The sequence below is a fragment of the Sinocyclocheilus anshuiensis genome, unplaced genomic scaffold, assembly GCF_001515605.1.
Source record: "Sinocyclocheilus anshuiensis isolate Anshui unplaced genomic scaffold, SAMN03320099.WGS_v1.1 scaffold1215, whole genome shotgun sequence".
NCBI classification, from domain to species: Eukaryota; Metazoa; Chordata; class Actinopteri; order Cypriniformes; family Cyprinidae; genus Sinocyclocheilus; species Sinocyclocheilus anshuiensis.
In genome coordinates, this window is record NW_015540933.1 from 250,875 (window position 1) to 258,314 (window position 7,440).

Consider the following 7,440-nt stretch of genomic DNA (forward strand, 5'->3'; position numbering starts at 1 on the left):
TCACCTCTGGACTCCACTCCTCTGGCTGCGCCTCGTCGCTCTGTCCCACCGGCTCTGTTGGGCTCCTTCCTCCCGCCAGCTCCACCTTGGTCCTCAGTCGCTCCGCCGCGGATCTCTGGATCTCTGCCTCCGCCTCGGTCGCCAGAGCCCTCTGCTCCACCCTGGCCCCCCGGATCCTCTGCATCCCCCTGGCTCGTTGGCTCTCCTGTTCTCATTATTAGTTAATCACCTCATTGTGCTGACCTGTCTGCCCCTTGTTATCGGCCCTATATCAGTTCCTGTCTCTTGTGTGCTAGTTTGTCGGTTATTGTGAATGTTACCCTGAATGTGGATGTCTACCCTGTCTAAATTCCCTGCATGCATAGAGCAGATCAATCCTGTAAATTGAAGTTTGTTCTTGCACGGTGAGCTTCTGTTTACCATATTTTAATAGAGAGACAGAAATCTGTCAGATTTAATTAAAGCGTCTTCATTTGTGTTTTGAAGATGAATGAAAGATTTGGGTAATGATGTAAATAATGACAGAATATTTTTTATTTGTATTTTTTTTAGGTGAACGATCCCTTTAACACCTGGTTAAATTGGATGCATAGTGAATATGATGTAGGTTTTCTTGTTGATATAGTGCAGGCAAAAGTGGCACCACTGTTCAGTGAATTCGACCACAACACTTCAGTTACTAAAAACTTGCTTGCACCTGGCCTAACAAGCCTACTGTACGTGACGAGACCAGTGATCATCACCAAGCCCTCCACTTGAAACCTGCCTTTGAAAAGTGCCTGTCTTTTTTCTTGTATTTTTAGATGTGTAGCTGCTCAGCTCATAGCGGAAAAGACAGTGAGAGCAGAGACCTACTACTGTGTCACCATCTATTTCAGTGACATTGAAGGCTTCACAGCCATGTCAGCATCCGATGAAAGACGCAGAGACTCAAACAGCATCTCAGAGTTTCTGCCCGGTACTTTTTGAGTAGGCCTTGCAGGCATTTCGAAAAAACAATTTGCAGTGTTTTTTTTTTGTTTTTGTTTTGTTTTTGTTTTTTATGTAGCTCCTATGTGGGGTCATTTGTTCAGATTTTGATCATATTTTTACAAATAAATATGTCCAAATCTATTTGGGGAGGTTTGAGGAGCCGCAGTCCTCTGTTGTCTAAGACTTTGAAATACCCTACACTTGTTAAATTATGTATGTGCCTGTGTGTTTGTTTGTGTAGGGGTCTGTTGTAAGATCAAATATCCACATCGTACGCTCTGGAATGGGTTGCATATGTCACATAAGAGCTCCTGACATTACTAGGTGACATGGCGCACGTGCCAAAAACTCTACTCTGTCACGAATATCAGGCTACTGTTAGCATAGCTGCTGGCTCGCTAGCCCGTCTGAGCCTTAAAGTGGAAATAATACATTCACATGTGGTTATTTTTGGACCATACTGAAGCCCACAGCTGAACCACAACAGAAAACTATTGTCACCCTAAACAAACTTTGATCTCTGTATCTGTATCCTAAAGCTGACTGCTATAAACTGACCGCACTCATTTCCTTTGCTGTAGGTAGTGAACGTGCTGAATGACCCGTACACATACTTCGACAATATCATTGACAACCACAATGTTTATAAGGTACATAATTTGAATGCCTCACCATCATGTGAGACGATTTTATCCATTGTAGGAAATGGGTTGCTTCATGTGTCCTTTGCTGTATCCAGGTAGAAACCATTGACGATGCCTACATGGTAGTGTCGGTCCTGCCTACAAGAAATGGAGACGACCATGCAAAAGAAATAGCAAGAATGTCATTAGCTGTAGTGCAGGGCATGAGGAGCTTCTACAGTCCACACGTACCAGAGCAGCAGCTGAGGGTCCGCATTGGAGTTCATTCAGGTAATAACTGGATGGTGACAGCTCTTTGGCTGTGCTATTCTTGTATATTCACTGCCCTGCACTGATCCTGATCAATCACAAAAAGAAATGTGCTCAGGATATGAGTGTATTACGTTGTAATTTATATAATGTAAGCAACAATTTTTTTTAATGCTCTTATACTAAAGTATGAACAAGTATACAAGGGGTGTCCAACCTTAGCAGTAGTTCAAGAGCTAGGTTGGCAAATTTCTTTTGTCTGCCAAAAACACATTTTAAAAATTGTCTCATTCTCCACCAAAGCTTTGTACATGGTAAAACATTCAAGTTGTCTCTCCACTTTGAGTGTCCGGTACACCTCTCATATTGCCACTTGATTTTCCAGCCTGGATATTCACAAAAATTACACTATAATTCAAAATTAAGATTTAAAAATAATAATAATAATAATAATAATAATAATAACAATAAATATACTACTGTAACATAACATAATAATGATAGTAATGAAATGTCTATTCCAAATAAATGCTGTTCTTTTGAACTCTCTGTTCATCAAAGAAAATGAATCATGGACTCCACAAAAAAAAAAGAAGTTTCTTTTGCACCAAATTAGCATATTAGAATGATTTCTGAAGGATCATGTGACACTGAAGACTGGAATGATGATGCTGAAAGTTCACCTTTGCCATCACAAAAATAAATTAGCATTTAAAAAAAAATTCAAAACAGAAAGCAAAATACAAATATAATAAAATGAATCATCCTCTCTATGTATAAAAATCCAAAATAAAAGTATAACAAATGAAATAATTTATCAGTATGCATAAAAATATGTGCAATATACTGTAAGAAACTGCATTATAAAGATTTGCGGGACTACTTCTCATAAATACATTTGATTATGACTGGTAGTTTATACAGAAGGTTTATACAGTACATTTAATTTCTTCTCTCTCTTGCCTTTTTCAGATGTGTTTTCAATAGAAAACCAATGATGCATTTGTATATTCCTTCTGATTTGGTCAATTTACAAATCAGAGGAGTGTTTATGCTGCTCAGGCATTCCTGCAGTGATTTCAACTTTCCAACTTGGCTTATGACACATATAAGAAAAATCCTAATAAAATACATCATTCTACATAATACATAACGTCACCATTAAAGAGCTGCTTTAGGCACACAAAACATAGGCTGAGTAGTGGAGAACTACTAAAGGTTGTGGAAAAAATACAGAATCATAATCATAAAATTCATATCATAAAAAATAATCATTTTGCTTGTTACAGGGCCTTGTGTCGCGGGGGTTGTGGGTCTGAAAATGCCACGCTACTGTTTTTTTGGAGACACTGTGAACACTGCCTCCAGGATGGAGACATATGGATTACGTAAGATCACTAATGAAGGATGTGCTGACAGTAGGAAGATATGTCAGAGAAGCATTTTAAATGAAACCCATGTGATTGATCTGACCACTTCCTTGACCTCAGCACTTTTTGTGACTGGCTTTTAATTATGTAATAGTGGAGACAGACATCATATCATTTTATTTTTCTCTCTCAGCACTGAGGATCCATGTGAGCAGTTCCACCAAGTCTCTCCTTCACACTTTCAGGTCTTTGCGCTGTGAACTGCGAGGTGACATCCACATAAAGGTACAGAGTTTCTGCCACTGTGACATTCACCTCAGAAAGCATCATATTGCTTTCATCTCGCCTGTCTTACCACATCACAACAATCCGATTCGCTCAGCTGATTCTTTTCACACATATTTCTTTTAGGATTTGTGCTTCAAAATGACTAGCACTAACAGTGAGTACGTTTACATGGACAACAATACTCAGATTTTAATACGATTAAGACAATACTCTGATTAAGAATCTACCATGTAAACAGAGATTTTTGATTACCTTAATCTGGCTAAAGTCATAATCGAAGTAAACAGAAATCGAATTAAGACATGTGGCGTATTACTATTTTAGTCACATTACTGAAGTGCAGAATAGACATGTAAACACCTTAATCACATTATTACTGTCGTGTAGGACTTTTTGCTGCATTTTGCGACAGGATACACACACTGCAGTGCTCAACCGTTTGACGGCAAATAAAAGAGCTTCAGCACCCGCACAAGTCAACTTAATCAAACACAGAGTGTCAAACCAAATCCACCACACCCGCCGTCGTCTGTATGCACGTACAAATAATTAGCTGCACTTGAAGCTTTCATAAAATTTAAAATGAAACACCCAAAACTGTACATGGCATCATCACGAAGACGAACTATATGTTTATATGTAGTCAGTGACACATCCATTGTGTTACAAAACCATAGTGTAATAAAATGACATCATAACTACAATCACGGCTGTAAACATTCATATCCGAAAAGTTGTGTATACATGGCAACTTAATTTCAGAAAGAGTGGAACTATTTATTTGATAACGAGTCACAGCTGGTAAGGACCTATAAATAGAGCTCAATAGCCTCCTCTTAACAACAAGTTTTCAAAGCTTCGGAACTGCTCTCACCTCCCTGTTCTCTTCCATTTCAGGGAAAGGGCTGGGTGAGGATATACTGGCTTTTGGGAGAGGACTACTAAACCAGATCCCTTTTTTCAATACTTTTTAACATGAAGAAATTGTTGATTTTTTTAAAGAGTATATTACACTATATTTCTACTTTGTTTTGCATGTTTGCAATATTTTAGTTCAATAAGCAAATTTGGGTCCCACTTTATATTACGTGGCCCTAATACCTGTGTACTTACATAGTAACTAGATGTGTATGTAGTATGTAACCACAGTGTAAGTACACATTGGTACATAGTATCTAGAGCTGTAATATTTCTGTAACTGCACACATGTAACAACCCACTGAATGGTTTGTGTAAGTACAAATGTGTAACAGGACATATATAACTACATTTTGTAACAACAATATGTATAAGAGTAATTGGAACAATATGATCCAGGGGGTGGAGATGGGTAGGTTTAGGGATATGTAAATCTGGAGTCTAAATCTAAAGTTGGATCTACTATGTAAGTACACAGGTATTAAGGCCACTTAATATAAAGTGGTACCCAAATTTCTAAGTACAAATGTTTGGGGTTGGTAAGATTTTTTTTAGAATTTTGTATTTCATATTATGTATTTACTGTATTTTACATAAAAAATAATAAAAAAAAAAAATATTATTACAAATATATATACACTGAACAAAATTATAAACGCAACACTTTTGTTTTTGCCCCCATTTTTCATGAGCCGAACTCAAAGATCTAAGACTTTTTCTATGTACACAAAAGGCCTATTTCTCTCAAATATTGTTCACAAATCTGTATATACACATAACTATTTTCCTTTTTAATATATTAACTCCAGTTTTCAGTATAATCATTCAGAAATAATGTTTCTTGAACACCAAATCATTTTTATTATCAAATTTGTGCTGCTTGATATTTGTGTGAAAACCAAGATTTGTGGAAACATTTTTTTCTTTTCAGAATTCTATGGTGAATAGAAAATTCAAAACATGACTTTACTGTTTCTTTTGATCAAAAATGTTTATAAGCAACTGAAAAAAGCACAAATGTCAGGGCATGTCAAAACTTCTCCAGGGCCCCAAAACACCCTCGGACCCCAGAGGGTTAATGTTTGTAATTAATGCAGAATAAAAGTAACAATTGTTTACTAAAAAAACAACAACAATTTAACATAGTGTAAACAGTAGTGCATATCAAAACCCAAGTGTTTTCATATATTTATCTTTATATTAATCACAAATTTGATTGGACACCATAATGAAATGGAAAATAATAGCCAAAAAGATCTGATATTTCCCTTTTCAATTATTCAAATATTTGTTAGTGTTTATTTGCATTTCAACACTCATTCCACTAAGTATAATGCTAATAAATCAATTCTACCACAGGGCATTTTTGTTGGACTGTATTTTGTAATCTGTCACCTATATGGGCACTGCTGAGAGCAGGTCATTACATTAATAGCACTCCCATTCCACAGTTGACTCGGTGATTCATTCCCCTTCTGGCTTTTAAGCAGTCATCTCTATCTTGCATTGCCACTGGAGCTTTTACTAAAAGCCTTGAACTGTTGTACCATATTGACAGCAAACCTCTAAAAACTCCAGATTCAGTCTTAACGGTCTACAAATTACTGTCGCTGAAAGGGACTGTCCACATCGGCATTACTCCTTCCTTGCTTTCTGGTAACCTTTGCCCCCATATCACAGGGGTCATAAACGCACAATTTTCAGACAAGACATTGCAGTGCAGAATTGCTCTGCGTTTTGTTAGGGGAAATAAAAAGGGTATGTTTTAAGCCCCATCAGTCTGCTGTCTGTGCTCTTTTGGAGTTAATGGTAAATTTATCTGACTTTGCTAGAATTTGTTCCTGCAGATACTCTTCAATTCAAACACAAACGTCTCAGGAGATGAAGGATTAAATCTTTGAACTGTATTCAGCAATATTTGTGCAAAGTTTGGGGATTTAAAGATATGTGTTGTTGAAAAGTAATTTTTACTGATTAAAGTAAAATATGAACTGAAAAACAAAGGATTTTTATGATATATCAGGCTTTGATACAAGACTGACATTTTTGAAAAATTGTGGTTAGATTTGATTGTGAAGATTTTGTGACTTTGCGGACTACTTTTTGTTTTTTAAACACTCTCATGGCAGTTTGCAACTATTTTACATTTGAGTGAATTATTGGCTAATTTATATGAATTTGAACATCTCATTTGTATGTTTCTATACAATATATTTATGCCCCATTAACAGTTAGGTTTAGGGATGAACTTTCACAATGTCACATAATATCTTTGTAAAAAATTAGGTTTCCATACAAATCACATGAATTCATCTGAAATTGCCACTTTGTGAAATTGTTTTTAATGTTATCCTTAGAGTTTCAGATGTTTTACTAATGTCATTCACATTTATTTTTGCATAGCTTTTGGACAGAAATATTAATATGAAAAAATTTAGACATGAAAAGATTCCAAAAGCAAGCATTTTGAATTGCTAATGAATACTTAATCAAATTCAAATCCCCGGGAATACTTTCTTTATATCATTTAAAAAGACAAAGAATGTTGATGTTATTGTTAATGTATAAAAAACAAAAAAAACAAACAAAAAAAACAATGCAGAATACTGCATGCATTTTATGTAACACTTTCTATGAAGTTGCATAAGCTTCACTTGCTCCAAGATACATTTTTACAACACCCAATTTTAATCACTGCATTATAGGTGTTGATACAATTCTCATGAGATAAGTTTTCTTTTTTCCCCAGAGATTTTAGTACAAACACATTCCAAAAAGATTCCAAAATCAAGTATTTTGACTCTAATCACTCATGAATACTTAATTAAATTCAAATCCGTTATGAATACTTTATTTTATATCTCTTAAAGGTAGACTGTGAGCTCCTGTTCAGGATTCAAAGCTAATCATGCTTGTCTTGTAATTCATTTCTTGCTCAGGTTGCTGCCTGCTTCCTGTAATATAGTATACAATGTATCCCTTAAGTAGCAACGGCACTC

At 35.9% G+C, this 7,440-nt stretch overlaps 1 pseudogene; it reads left to right on the forward strand.

Annotated features, from left to right (window-relative positions):
• Positions 1-4,468, forward strand: part of LOC107689476 (atrial natriuretic peptide receptor 1-like) — a 14,546-nt pseudogene extending 10,078 nt beyond the window's left edge.
• The last annotated feature ends 2,972 nt before the right edge of the window (positions 4,469-7,440 follow it).